Genomic DNA, 15,523 nt, shown 5'->3' with positions numbered 1-15,523 from the left:
ACAAAATGGCAACCAACAGATTGGGAAAAGATCTTTCCCAATCCTACAACTGATAGAGGGCTTATATCCAAAATATACAAAGAACTCAAGAAGTTAGACCGCAGGGAGACAAATAACCCTATTAAAAATGGGATTCAGAGCTAAACAAAGAATTCACAGCTGAGGAATGCCGAATGGCTGAGAAACACCTAAAGAAATGTTCAACATCTTTAGTCATAAGGGAAATGCAAATCAAAACAACCCTGAGATTTCACCTCACACCAGTGAGAATGGCTAAGATCAAAAACTCAGGTGACAGCAAATGCTGGTGAGGATGTGGAGAAAGAGGAACACTCCTCCATTGTTGGTGGGATTGCAAACTGGTACAACCATTCTAGAAATCAGTCTGGAGGTTCCTCAGAAAATTGGACATTGAACTACCTGAGGACCCAGCTATACCTCTATTGGGCATATACCCAAAAGATGCCCCAACATATAATAAAGACACATGCTCCATTATGTTCATAGCAGCCTTATTTATAATAGCCAGAAGCTGGAAAGAACCCAGATGCCCTTCAACAGAGGAATGGATACAGAAAATGTGGTACATCTACACAATGGAATATTACTCAACTATCAAAAACAGTGACTTTATGAAATTCATAGGCAAATGGATGGAACTGGAAAATATCATCCTGAGTGAGGTAACCCAATCACAGAAAAACACACATGGTATGCATTCATTGATAAGTGACTATTAGCCCAAATGTTCAAATTACCCTAGATGCACAGAACGCATGAAACTCAAGAAGGATGACCAAAATGCGAATGCTTCACTCCTTCTTTAAAAGGGGAACAAGAATACCCTTGGGAGGGAATAGGGAGGCAAAGTTTAGAACAGAGGCTGAAGGAACACCCATTCAGAGCCTGCCCCACGTGTGGCCCATACATATACAGCCACCAAACTAGATAAGATGGATGAAGCAAAGAAGTGCAGGCTGACAGGAACCAGATGTAGATCTCTCCTGAGAGACACAGCCAGAATACGGCAAATACATAATCGAATGCCATCATTAAACCACTGAACTGAGAACGGGACCCCCATTGAAGGAATCTTAGAAAGGACTGAAAGAGCTTGAAGGGGCTTGAGACCTCATATGAACAACAATGCCAACCAACCAGAGCTTCCAGGGACTAAGCATCTACCCAAAGACTATACATGGACTGACCCTGGGCTCCAACCTCATAGGTAGCAATGAACAGCCTAGTAAGGGCACCAGTGGAAGGGGAAGCCCTTGGTCCTGCCAAGACTGAACCCCCAGTGAAAGTGATTGTTGTGGGGAGGGTGGTAATGGAGGGAGGATGGGGAAGGGAGCACCTATAGAGAAGGGGAAGGGGAGGGGGAGGGGGAGGGGGAGGGGAGGGGAGGGGAGGGGGATGTTGGCCTGGAGAATAACAATTGAAATGTAAATAAGAAATACCCAAGTTAATAAAGATGAAAAAAAAAAAAAGAAGTTGCGTGCAATTCTCCCCCCCCCCCCCCCCCCCGGAGCTGGGGACCCAACCCAGGGCCTTGTGCTTGCTAGGCAAGCACTCTACCACTGAGCTAAATCCCCACCCCCACGTGCAATTCTAATAGGCCTGCCTTTATTTGTTACTTGGCCTTTTTCCCTTGCAGTTTTTAATATTCTTTCTTTGTACTGTATATTTAGTGTTTTAATTATGTGGCAGGAGGATTTTCTTTTCTGGTCCAAACTATTTGGTGTTCTATGAGCTGCTTGTATCTATATAGGCATATCTTTCTCTAGATTTGGAGAAATTTTCAACTATGATTTTTGTTGAAAATAGTTTCTGGGCCTAGGAGCTGGGAATCTTCTTCTTCCTCTATTCTTATTTTTCTTAGGTTTGGCCTTCTCATGGATTTTCTGGGATGGTTCATTTCATGAAATTCTTAGATTTAATATTTTCTTTGACCAATGTATTTATTTCCTCAACCACATCTGCTACTCCTGAGATTCACTCTTTCATCTCTTGTATTCTGTTGGTGATTCTTACGTCTATAGTTCCTGTTCTCTGCCCTAGGTTTCCCTCTCCAAGATTCCCTCAGTTTGTTTTTTCTTTATTACTTCTATTTTCATTTTTAGTTCTTGTACAGTTTTACTCATTTCTGTCACCTGTTTGGATTTTCCTGTGTTTCTTTAAGGGATTTATGTAGTGGAAATTTAAAGGTTCTTTGGAAAGTCAGTTGTGTCAGATGGTATTTTGCTGGGTCAAACATGTCAAGGAGTGTTTTCCTGAAGCAGACACAGGTGAAAGGATGTTCTGCAAAATCAAGCATGTGAAAGGACACATGATAAAGAATTCTTTGCTTAGGACACATATGTATTGGTCCACCTTACATTGCATAGTTGAGCTCCATATGTCAGGAGTTCATAGAGAGAAACCCACCGAAAAAGTTCTGGGGGTATGCTGCAGCTTCTTCCTGTTTCTCAGACTCCAGCAGATTGGCAGAGTGATGTCAGCTGAGACAGTCTCATGTGGAATTTTGCTAAGACAGACTCACTTGCTAAGGCAAGACCCATGGAGGACATATGAGGTTTGGAGGGAGTATAAATAGGACTCGCTGCTGGTAGCGCTAACTGCCCAGCACTTTTTGGTCTTGAGTCTTTGCTGATCTTCACTTTAAGAGAGGTCCAGCCAAGAACTTCTAGCCTTCCTGGTGATTCCAATCCCTCCTGCTGACTCCTGTTGATTCGGCTGAGGCCAGGCTGTTCCTGCTAGGTCATACCCACCACTGCTGCTATCCCTATACCACTAAACTGGACTGCTGGTATATCCATGAAGTGTTTGCAAGTAGAGCGAGCTGCCACTGCTGACCTGTGAACTGAACGGCTGATTTTCTTCTTCTTCTTCTTTTTTTTTCTTTTTTCCGGAGTTGGGGACCGAACCCAGGGCCTTGTGCTTGCTAGGCAAGCGCTCTACCACTGAGCTAAATCCCCAACCCCAACGGCTGATTTTCTAACCACACAGATGGGATTTGCTCCAATGAACAACTTCAAAACAGGTCCATTTCTCCTGTATCCTTTCTTTTCCACTGCTTCTGGTGGGTGATTGACTAGAAGGGAGGTTAAAGAGTTTAAGAACCATCATTAAAAGTACACTTTGAAAAAAAATTAAAGCTACAGATTATTCATTTCCTCTTTAAAAGCCTCTATCATTTTTTATAAGATGATTTAAAGTTATCTTCTTGGGCTTCAGCTGTATTAGGATACCCAGGGCTTGCCGTAGCAGGATATCTGTCTGAGCTCTGGCAGTGCCATAGGGCTACGTTGCCTTGACTCTTGTTGATTGTATTCTCACGCTGTCCTTTAGCCATCTGGTTGTCCCTGGTGTTGGCTGGATGCTCCTGATGCCAGAAGGACTCCTCAGGAAGGTAGGCAGAGCATGACAATGAATCTTAGAGAACAGGACTCTGTTCACCTCTGCTGGCTGTGCCCCAAGTGGACCTGGCAGGCAGGGGATTGGTGGGGGAGGGGTCTAAGCTGAGTGTTCTTGGTGCCCCTGCAGGCCTCCTTGGGAAAGCAGAGAGAGCTTCAGGTCAGAAGATGGAGGTTAGGGGACTGTGCTCAGTTTACCTCCACTGGTTGTGCTCCAGGTGGACCTGACTCACAGGAAGGGGTGGGGAGGGCAATTATAGCTTTTTTTAAATTCCAGTCTTTATTGCTAATATTATCTCTCAGCTCTCACTTCATATGCATCACACAATTATATGTGTTAAAATGGCTAAGAATGGGTTAAAGGAGTTACTGTACTCAAAGAGGCTGTACTGAAGGCAGAGGCAGAGAGCTGAGGAGAAGCTAAGGAAAGTATGGAAAGAATTAGTAGGTAGTTAGATATAAAAGCCAGGCAGGGAGTTGGTGGAAGGTGAAGAGCTAGTTTAGAGCTCAAGGTAAAGTCAGGCAAGGCCTGAGGCACAGGGCAGCAGGGACACCTGGGAATGGGCATATGGCAGTGTGAATGGCACGTATCAGTCAAGGTCACCATGCTGAGCTATAGCCCTAGGCACAGAGGTGAGAGCTCTGGCCACCTGTCAGTCTGACGGCACATGTACTAGATGGTCTGATGTCACCATATCCTAGTTTAAGGGGTTGTTCCTTTTATATGGTTCAAGTTGAAGGACTTTTGTGAGTCTGGTATGTTTGATAATTTCACTAGCCTGTTTTTCTGGTGTGTTGTGTGTGTATGTGTGTGTGTGTTAATGTGTGGAGTTGTGTGTTTATTTGTTTATTTGTTTATTTATTTATTTATTGTTGTGCATTTATTTCAAACACATTTCACACACTAAAATGATGCCTGCTGAAAACAGGGCTGATGTGTGATGAGGGAGCAAGGATGCCAGCCAGCAAGGCTATTGACCTACCTCTCCAAGATACTGTTTTTTTCTGAAAACGTAGTCGAAAATAAGGAATGCACAGTTCTGGGCTGAGGGCACAAGTGGCTTGTTGTGTTTTATTGACTAGCAGCTTTGAAGATTCATTTATGTATCTCTGAATTATGTGTATGTGTGTGTCTATGTGTGGGTATATGTCCCCGCGAGTGAGGTACCCTCAAAGGCCTGAGGTGTCAGATCCCCTAAAGTTGGAGTTACAGGAGTCCCTGCCCTGCGTTCTGGCATGTGAGTGCTGAGACTCAAACTCTGGTCCTGTGCAGGAACACAGCATGCTCTTAGTCACTGAGCCGTCTGCTCGCCCCAACCATCTTTTTAAAATGTTCCATCCTCGGTGCTGGTAAGATAGCTGAGCAGGTAAAGGAGCTCACAAGTATCCTCTGACCTCCACACATATATTACGATATGCACATACCACCCAATAAAACAGATAAAATGTTTTAAAAATTAAAATTTTATACCTTTGGTGGCCTTCCTGAGAAATGACAGAGATTTGATTTAAGAAATACAAATTTTGTTTTTAGTGAACAGAAGTCTAGCTGCTATTTAAAGCAGACAGAATAACGATATAGCATCCTTCTAATAGTCACATGCCTAAAAATTGCATCAATACATGAGCCCGTCTCAAGGAGGCAGATTAGTAGGCAGAACATCTTGCAAAGATTTAATTTTTAGCAAGAACAACACAGGTAAAAGAAGTAACACTCCACATTATATTAAATACTGAACTACATGACCATGATTTTTATAAATTCTACAATTTCATAAATAATTGTGCTTTATTTTGGTTTGGTTTTTTGTTTGTTTTTGCTTTTTCTTATTTTGTTTCGGTTTGTTGTTTGTTTTGTTTCATGCAGCTCAGACTTGTTTCAAACTCACTATGTATGTTAGCTGAAGATAACCTTGAACTCCTCATCCTCCTGCCTCCTAGAGCTCCTCTTTCTGCTGGATGTCCCACCTTACTATCCTGCCTTTTGCTATAGGCCATAGGCTTTTTATTCTAACCACGCAGAAGGTGCCTTAGACAGGCAAGGAAGGACAGAGACACATCTTCACACCATGAACAAAAACATCACTGCAACTGACAACTATCTCTCTGGCCTATTTAGCACTCAGCACCCCCTTTACTAATAACAGAAGCCCCCTGCTAGTCAGTACAGTAGGCAGGAACTAACTCATGAGGGCCAATTGTTAAGACATCTTCTTGGGAATTTGGATAGTCCATTGTCACACTGTCATTTTTTAACTTTAAATCATGTGTGTCTCAGAGTTTATTACTGTAAAGAAACAACAAGACCAAGGCAACTCTTATAAGGACAAACATTTAATTGGGGCTGGCTTACAGTTTCAGAGGTTCAGTCCACTATTATCACGGTGAAAAGCATGGCAGTGTGCAGGCAGACATGGTGGTAGAGGAGCCAAGAGTTCTATATCTTGATCCTAAGGCATCAGAAGAAGACTGGCTTCGGCAGGCAGCCCGGAGGAGGCTCTCTTCCACTGGGTTGAGCTTGAGCATAAGGGTCTTGAAGCCCACCCCTACAGTGACACACTTCCTCCAACAAGGCCACAACTCCTAATAGTGCCACTCTTGAACTAAGCATAGTCAAACCACCGCAGTGTATCTAAACATATTATTTAAGACAGGCATGGCACTATACTCATAATCTCAGCCATTGGCTGTAAAGCTGCAGTGAGTTAAATATGGTATATGTTAAGAATAAAAGTTACAGGGATTGAGATGTAGCTGGGTTGGTAGAATGCTCACCTGTTAAGCATAAAGACCTGGTTTTATTCTCAGCAGGGCATAAACTGTACATGAAAGCACATGCCTGTAATCTCATTTGAGAGGTGGAGGCAGGAGGATTAGGAGTTCAGTCATTTTCAGCTGTATACAGAGTTTGAGGCCACTCTGGGCTATATGAGAAACCCTGTCTCCAAAAAAGAAAAGAAGAAGAAAGAAAAAAAGAAAAAGAAAAGACTAATCTCTATTCAGAAGCCATCGCTTTCTAAGTATTCTACGTTTTCTGATTTGCCATGGTCTCAAAGCTGTAGACATTTATCAGTATGGTAGAGTTGTAAGAGGGCACACATCCTCTCAGTTCACAAACCACATTGGTAACTTGAAGCCTGCCCCCAGTGAAAGTTTACAAGGAAGCTGGCAAGCCTACAAATGAGGATCTGGTCCCACAGGTTGTTTTAACATATGTCAGCAGGCCAACAGGCATTTCCCACCACACATTTCTGAGTCCATATGGTTCAGTTTGTCCACATGCAACAATTCCAGGGTACACTCATGACCCCTCTGAGGTCACTAAGTTGATGCAAGTGTGCAGTTGGTGGTAGGTAGTCTTTTTATCATCACAGTTCAATAGGTGGCTGGAGAGGGAAGCTAGTTCAGAAGGAAGCAGACACTCAATGACATCACTTAACGTCTGCATCCAAGCTTGTCTGGAACTCTTGTATCCTAAGCTCTTCTGTAAAATGAATCGATCATTCATCCTCCATTTTGGGTCTATCACTAAAAACTAAAGGATATGTTCTACAATAGAAAGAAAATTGGAGTTGTTACTAAGTGATAAAGAGAAAAACAAAGCAACCTATAGCTGGGTGTGGTAGTGATGCCTGTCATCCTGAGGATCTAGAGGCAGGAGGTGGACCTTGGTGAGTACCAGGCCAGTCTGTCTATGTAGTGAGGCCCTGTCTCAAACAGACAAAATCAAAATCAAAGCAATGGCACGGACTTGGAGTGATGGTCAAATTCAATACTTTCCTTGTGGAGCCAAATCCATACACTAAGAAGGTTGCTGAATTCATAGGTTTTTCTGATAGTCTTGGATGTCTGAATCTTTGATTTGATTTCTTTATTGACATCTGTACTTTGTTGGGCATCATCCTGACCCTGTAGGCATGCTAGGAGAAGCCCAAGCTTCCTGGGAAACATCCCTTATGGGGGCACAAGCTGTCACACCAACTCAGTGTCAAATGTCCTTTTAAAATGATAAGACTTGAGGCTGAAAGAGTACACAAAATTTGTGTAAGGAACCTGGAATACAAGATCAGAGATTGGTGTCCTATAATTTTCCCATAATTCTGAACCAAGTGCCTTACTTCCACAGATGTCAGTATTCTGGTAAGTAAGGAGGTGACATCAAGCGAGGTCAAGGCTGTTTATTATACTCTCGATATCTATAATTCTTCTCTAAGGATTTAAATTATACATATTCTCCAACATTCAAAGCTTTTCTCTCAAGCAAAATGAAATGGTTGGGTAAATCATTGAAAAATAAAAGACTCATTTTCACCCCCCCTCCCGAGCCAGGGTAGCTACATTGGTAGCACTGGATGTTCTGAAACTCACTATGTAGATCAGACTGGCCCCTGAACTCACAGAGATCCTACTACCACAGGGCACACATCCTCCCCCCACATCTTACCCCAGTGCTGGGAATAAAGGTGTGTACTCCATTTTCACCTTTTTAATCCCAGAAAGAGGAGTTGGGACCGTGAGGGAGGGAAGACTTTATAGTCTGTGTTTAGCTACTCACTCTTGTGTCTGGGATCACAGATGCTAATTAAATGAATAAAAAGGCATTTTGTGAAAACATGTGCCTCACACCTGCTGTGTCACCAGGCACAGGTTTCTTGCCTGGTGAGATGGAACAGTTTCACTACCTAACAAAGAAGGCAGACAGAAAGTCACAGCTAACAGGTCACAGCCAATATGTCCATGACTTATTTTTTCCCAACAAATGTCGATTAATTTGTGATGAGATGTCTAAGAAAGCAGACATTTTGGATTTAACATTTTCAATTACTTGGGATGTGACAACTTGACTTAATAGTTATTATCAATACAAGAAATGGCATCCTTTCCTCATCCAGTTAAGGACAGGATGATAAGCTGAGAGGTCACAGCTTTAGATGAAAATGAGGAAGACACTGCCTTCCCATGAGAATGTTTTTGCTAAATGGACTAGGAGGTAATTTCTGGAATTATCTTATTACTTTATTTGTTTTCTAAAATTTTGTACATAGCTGAAAACATCTTTATTTCACTCTTATTCTTTAAAATATTTTTATTTATTCTTTGACATTTAAGTACCTGCAATACAATGTATCTTGACCATATCTAACTCAACTCTCCCACCTCACTTCCTTTACCCACTCACCCCATCCCTGAAATAGTTGCCTCTCCTACCTTCACCTCTCTCTCTCTCTCTCTCTCTCTCTCTCTCTCTCTCTCTCTCTCTTTTATTAGCCCACTGATTTCAATTAGTGTTTCCCATATGAGCATGGACAACTTACCAGTGACCACATATTCACTAACACTTTCTTATCACCCTTTAGACACAGGACATGTCTTCCGAAAAGCTAGAAAATTCTCTCTTCTACATACCTGACGTTGCTAATTAATTCTACAGCTTGGTAGAATCCAGGCCTTCTGGTCCAGAGAAACACAGCAACCCACATTCCTCCTGAGGAGTGGCTCAACCAGGTGCAGGCCTGCTGATAGCAGGGTGGCCTTGGTTTCTTCTGGTAAGGTCACCTGTCCTCTAAGACAAGAACACAGCACAGTTGCCACATCTGTCTGGGACGTGCAAGAAGTATGAGCTGGACTTCAGCACGATATGTGGGTCTGCCACTGTCACATTCTGAGGTGCCTCAATGATGTGTATAGATTAATATGTATATTATATTTTCTTTTTTTTTTTTTTGGATCTGGGGACCAAACCCAGGGCCTTGCACTTGCTAGGCAAGCGCTCTACCACTGAGCTAAATCCCCAACTCCTATTATGTTATCTTTTATGTGTGACAGTATGCATGTATGTGACATGCATACCTATATATACTTATATAGATATGTATACATAGATACATGTCTCTATGGAAATTTTACCCACTTATAAAGAAAACCTTGAAAGTTAATAATAAATATTTTGGAGCTTATTATAAGTATGCATATGTAGAGACATATATATCTAGATTATATATAAACATGTGAAAATCTTTCTCCATATGTGAAGACACTGTGAGGTTCCTCTTCTCTTTGTGTGTATATCTGTACATAGTGTACACTCTTTTCTTGCTTTGTTTTCCTTTTCTTTACTCTTGAGAAGTTTTGGAGGAAAAGGAAAAGGGCAAGAGGCAAAGAGCATAGCTAGATGGTCCAAAAGCTACACGAGAAGGGCTGAAGACATAGCTCAGTGGTGGAGTGCAGCCTACACAGGTAGAGCTCTGGGTTTGACTCACAGCACCACCCAAGAAACCCAGAACATTGGTATGAAAAGAATGCTTAGTCATGGTGATACTTTTTGGAATGACATGTGTTTTGGATGAAGACAAGTCATTTGGAAAGATAACTGTAACACAGAAGAAATGCTTTTCTTTTTGAATTTTATTTCATCTTTATTGTATGTGTATGTTTTCTTTTTCTTTCTGCAAGTGTTTGTGCATCACCTGCATGACATACCCATGGTGGTGAGAAGAGCATTAGATACCAAACAACTGGAGTGACAGGATGTTGTGAGCCACCGTGTGGATGCTGGAATAAAAACCCAGGGCCTTTGAAAAACCATCAAGTGTTTTAATTGTTGAACCTTTTCTTCAGCTCTCCTTTTTTCTTACTTTCTAAAACCACTGGTATCTACGTCACACTGAAAACCATCATACCAAAAGCATCAGGACAGAAGGGTCACTTAATGTCAGAGCTGTCATTAGCTTTCTAACTGCTTACTCTAAGCTTATAAATAATTTTAAGTGGAAAGAGTTGTCAGATATGATTAAGATCAGAGTCTCATATTTGTGCAACACACAAGTTGTCTAATAGCCACAAAAAGAAGTCAGGGTTCTCTATACTGAAGAGTCTCAAGAGCCTGTTCCACAGTTTCCTGAAATAGGGACTCTGGCATGGGAAGTCATCTGAGAAGAGCAAACATGAATCTCAAGATAAGAGTCTTTGAGCAATGACAGGAGACATGATTTTAAGATTCACTTTATTTCCTGCTACCTAAAAACACTGACATGTAGTCTGAGGTGGGGGAAGCGTGGCATCATTAAATTCAGTCAGGAAATATCACTGAACACCTCCCATATGCCAACTGGTCTTCAAGGTTCTTGGGGATATAGCGGGAAACCAGAAGTCCCTTCTCCAAAGACCCCTCCCTTGGTGTGGAGACAGGCAATAAAGCACAAAGCAGAACTATTGTAAAAGAAAGCAGAACCCATCTCTGAAGCAGGAAATGAAGAAGCCCTGAGAGAGTCGAGTGGTATGTGCCATAGAGGATGGATATTCTCCATGGAAGGGTGAAGCCCATGGTTCTACAGCAAATGAGACTGAGCTGAGGACTGAAGGATGAGGAGGGTGGGGACAGCTCAGGAGATCTTATCATAATCAGAAATTCATTTTAAGAGCAGCAGGAGACCATTGTTATATTTTTGGAAAGCAAATGACATGGCCAGATATTTTACTAAATAAGGACTTTTTAATGTTAGTGTGAGAACTAGGTTAGAGTTGGGACAAGATCACATGCAGAGACCATTTTGGAGGTTCTGTAGTGAAGTGGGAACTTAGGGGTTCTTTAGAAAGTCAGTTGGATGGTGTTTAGCTGAAGTGGATACAGGTGAGAGGCTAAGGCAGACTCATGAAAGAGTGTTGAGCTGACACAGGAGAAAGGATGTTTTGCTGAAGCAAGCAAGTGAAAGGACATGTGAAGGATTCTTTGCTAACAACCCACATGCATTGGTTCCCCTTACACTGCATAGATGAGCTGCATTTGTTGGGACACCATAGAAAGAAATATACCAAAAACCTTCTGGCAGTGTGTTGCCGTTTCTTGTTGCTTCCATGGACTTGGGCTGATTGGCAGAGTGATGTCAGCTGAGACAGACTCACAAGCTGAGGCAAGACACTTGCTGAAGCAAGACATGTGGAAGACATGTGATGTTTGGAGGGTATAAATAGGACTCAACAGACAGTGAAGGAGGCTGAACTAGCCTTGCTTATAGAGCTAGCTGTGTAATGCTTGTAGGTCTCACATCTTCACTGATCTTCGATTCCCTGAGAGAGACACAGCCAAGAACTACTCCTGGCATCCCTCCTGGTCCCTTCTGCTGACTCAAGCCAAGGCTGGAGCCTGGTTAACTCTGCTGGGTGGTACCACCACTGCTAATTCCTGTTTGCTATCCCGACACTACTGAACTGGACTGCTGATATATCTGCGAAGTGTTTGCAAGAGGATCGAGCTGCCACTGCTAACCTGTGAACTGAATGGCCGATTTCCATTCAACACAGATGGGAATTGCTTCAAAGAACCTTTCTAAACAGGTCTACTTCCCCCCAGCCCCATATCCTTTCTTTCCACTACCTCTGGTTAGCTAGAAGGGAGTTTAAAGCATTTAAGATCCATCATTAAACATAAGGTTTGAAAAAATTTAAAGTTACAGTTTAGGACAGTGGAGAAGAAATGGTGGATGGTGTTGTGGTAGCCTGGGTAGTGATGGCTTAAGTGCAAACCAACATGTCACATGTGCAGAATGCTCTTTGGGTGCTATTTTGTTCGTGCTAAGCAACCCAAACTGGACATAAAATTGATACCTTCTTGTCTCAGCCTCCCAAGTGCTGGTGCTTTGACCTGCATGAACTCAGAGGAGGCTAATATCCACATGAGGAAGGTTCTATTGTCACCTCTTACATTTTACCAATGAAAAAACTGGAGAAATGCTAAGCTACTTGCTTTGCCCAAAGGTTTATCTGGAATTAAAATCCTAATATCTGACTATAAGTTTTACTTTGAGGGTCTTGACATAGAGGAAGAGGTATGGTTAACGAGTGGTTAGTGGTGCTGTCTTTCCCTGGGAGAAGATAGAGGTTTGTTTTGGTTTTAGGAGATTATTGAATTAGAGATGTCACATCAAGATGCCCAAAAGAATTACAGATCTGCTTTACAGCCAGGTCAAGACTTGCAAAAGCGGATTTGAAGACATCCATGTAGATTGTAACTGGAGCCAAGAATAGATGAAATTGCCCAGAGAAAGCATTTAGGGTGATTAGGGAAGCTAGACCAATACTCCCAAGGGGCATTGACATTTTAAGAGTGGGTATGAGAAAAGCTACTTGAAACTGACTCTGACAGGATATGGCTAGAGAATTTAAAGTCACAGAATTCAAGAGAGGGGATGACCATCAGGAGAAAATCTGCAGGGCAGGTCAAGTGCTGCCCAGCAAGTCAGGCCTGAGAGGTTTATGTTAGGCTTAGCATCAGCCTTTTAGATGGTAGGCAGCTTGACATGGGAACTGTGCACAAGGGAGCCATTGACTCACAGCGGGACAAGAGGGGAGGTGGCTGTGGGTAGTGAGTTTGTTTGACTTAATAATAATAATAATAATAATGATGATGATGATGATGATGATGATAATAATAATAATAATAATAATAATAATGTGTCTGTGGGGCTGAGGCTTTGTTGATAAGGTCCCTTTGGCACAAGCACGAGGACCTGAGTTTGGAAGCCAAGGATGCAGGTAGAAAGCCAGGTATGGTGTCTGCATCAGTGCTGAGGAGGCAGACACAGAAATCCCTGGAAAGGCCAGCCAGTCTCGATAAATTGGTGGGCTCCATATTCACTGAGAGACACTATCTCAAAAAATAAGGGAGAAAGTGATACAAGAAAGCATCTGACATTGACCTCTGGCATCTGCCCCTCTGAAGATGTACATATGAATACTCTACCACACCCCCTCACACGAATAATCATATGCATGCATCTATTCAAGTACCGCTGCTGATCAACTCCATGAGGAGATCCGGAAGAAGGAGCCAAGAGAAGGGAAAAACTAAACAAATGTTCTTTGGAAAAGTGATGGACTTCAGGGCACAGATGGAGGAATGAGCTTAGGAACGAAGTGTCCACTGTGAGTGGATGAGGGTTTTATTTAGGTTTGTTGGTATGAATGTGTGTATTTCTCATCAAAGGACTTCATTTCAAAGGAAAGGTTGTGAAGCAGAGTTTGAAGAGAGGGGATGAGTTTGTGAAGTAACTAGAGAGGGTATTTAGAGAGCCAGTAGAGAGAAGTCATGGTGGGCTGGCAGTACCAAGTCCAAGCAAAGGGCAGCTATAAACATGGAGCAGCACCTATCTGTGACGCTGTCCTTTGATCCCAAACAGAGCTACCAGTCTAGGTGGACAAAGAGATCAGAAACCCTGGCTCGATCCCAACTCAAAATTCAAAATTTGAGTTTTGTCAGATGTCTGGGTGAGTGGAGAGTAGAGACAACAGTACAAGAGAGTAGAGGGTCTGCAAGGGATGAGGTAAAAGGGTGGGCCCCGATCTCTGCTGGTTGGGCAGATTCACGAAGCCTCTCTCTCCCATGGCCTCTTTTATTCCAGGCAGATTGCCCTGGGCTTTGTGTTTTCTCTTCATTTGTAAGAAGCATGTTGGCTAGATTCTGATTAACATCCTTTCCAGTTCTCAAATTTCATGGTTCAATTTGGCAAAAGTTTAATACTCTCAGGATATAAGAGAGGGACATTGCCAACTTCTTCTAGTCACTAGGACAAAACAACCTTCATTCTGCTGAGGAAGCAAATTCCATTGATCTTCTCAGACCATTGATGAAATTCTTTAATTTTCTCATAGCCATATGCAAAATGTTCAAAGCTCTGCCCAGAAATCAAAAATAAACTTGTAGCTGTCAGTAATCCAACCCTGCTGGAAGTTTCCCAACTGAACTTGGTCCCATCCAACTCAAAACCAAATTATATTACTGAGTGTCTGCTTTCCATAAATTGCTGTGCTGACAGTTGTAGGAGATGCAGAGACAAGGGAATGGCAGTTTCTGTTCTCTTCTAGTTCAGCCAGGAGAATAGTGGTGCAGAAGTGGGCATGTAAGGGGTAGAAATCTTTGTATTCAAGCCGGGCAAAAAAGAATAATTTAGGCTGCACAAGCATTTTGCAGACTGCATTTCCATTAGCGGTAGTGGGAAGTGAGTAGTTGGCTGGCTAAGGCTTTGGGGAGGAAGCAAATTAGGTGGGAATCCAAGCCATCCAAGCCACCATCATGACTGTGGGCAAGAGCAGCAAGATGCTGCCGCGTTGATTACAGAATGAGAGGCAGCCTGCAAGATGGCTGGATCTTTATTGCGACCTTCGAAACTTTTGACAAACATATGAATTTGATCCTCTGTGACTATGATGAGTTCAGGAAGATCAAACCAAAGAACTCCAAACAAGCAGAGTGGAATAAGAAATGAGTCCTTGGTCTGGTGTTGCTTTAAGGGTAGAACCTGGTCTCTGTGACACTTCCCACATATACTGGCAGTGCCCAAGTCCCTCTTGCTAGGGGTCAGGTATCCATAGGGCTGCTGGCAGAGGAATCTCAGGTGGCGTTTCCATACCTCAGGCTCCTGAAGGATTTGCTGGGCCAGTCCCTGAGGTTGGAAGACCATCTCAAGCAGTTGGTGACCTAATAAGGAAGAGGCACTGTTGCAGCTACTGCAGTTAGCTGCAACCACAGCCAGTATTGCATGAGTCTGAACTCAGTACCTACCTGGTCATGAGGGTCTTTCTCCAGGTATGATGGACCTGCCTCCTGGCATGGAGGCCTCCCATAGGTCCCCCAATGGGGATATTTCGGCTGAAGAACTCCAGCGAGCATGTTCCCTCCCAGGATACAACCTCCTCCTCCTCCCCCTCCTCCCCCTCCTCCTCCGGGAATTGAGGTTGGTTTTGATTCTTGCACAGCACTATGGTAGTAGAGCTACAGAGGCCTAGGCCCTATTTCCCAGGGCTGAGTTACCAGAGACCTGGTTGTTTGTTATGTTTTTCATGAAGTCTCACTGGATTGTCTGGTTTCCCTTTCAGGTTCCCCTCCCTGGGGAATGTGCCCTCCAAGGCACGAGACTCATCTTGGTCCTTCTCAGCTCCTTGCCCATTTCCCTAAAGACTCTATGTAGTCCTTTTTAGCTGGTTTACAATAAACTCTTAAGAGACTGTTATGCATTCATAAGCACGTGTGCGCACACACAGACACACACACACACACACACACACACAGAGAGAGAAAGAGAGAGAGAGAGAGAGAGAGAGAGAGAGAGAGA

At 43.0% G+C, this 15,523-nt stretch overlaps 1 pseudogene; it reads left to right on the top strand.

Moving 5' to 3' along the window:
* The first annotated feature begins 14,484 nt into the window (after positions 1–14,484).
* Snrpb-ps2 (small nuclear ribonucleoprotein polypeptides B and B1, pseudogene 2) lies at positions 14,485–15,178 on the top strand (annotated as a pseudogene).
* The last annotated feature ends 345 nt before the right edge of the window (positions 15,179–15,523 follow it).

This window comes from Rattus norvegicus, chromosome 4 (assembly GCF_021556685.1).
Source record: "Rattus norvegicus strain SHRSP/BbbUtx chromosome 4, alternate assembly SHRSP_T2T, whole genome shotgun sequence".
In the NCBI taxonomy this organism is placed as follows: Eukaryota; Metazoa; Chordata; class Mammalia; order Rodentia; family Muridae; genus Rattus; species Rattus norvegicus.
This window is presented reverse-complemented; position numbering and strand designations above follow the sequence as displayed.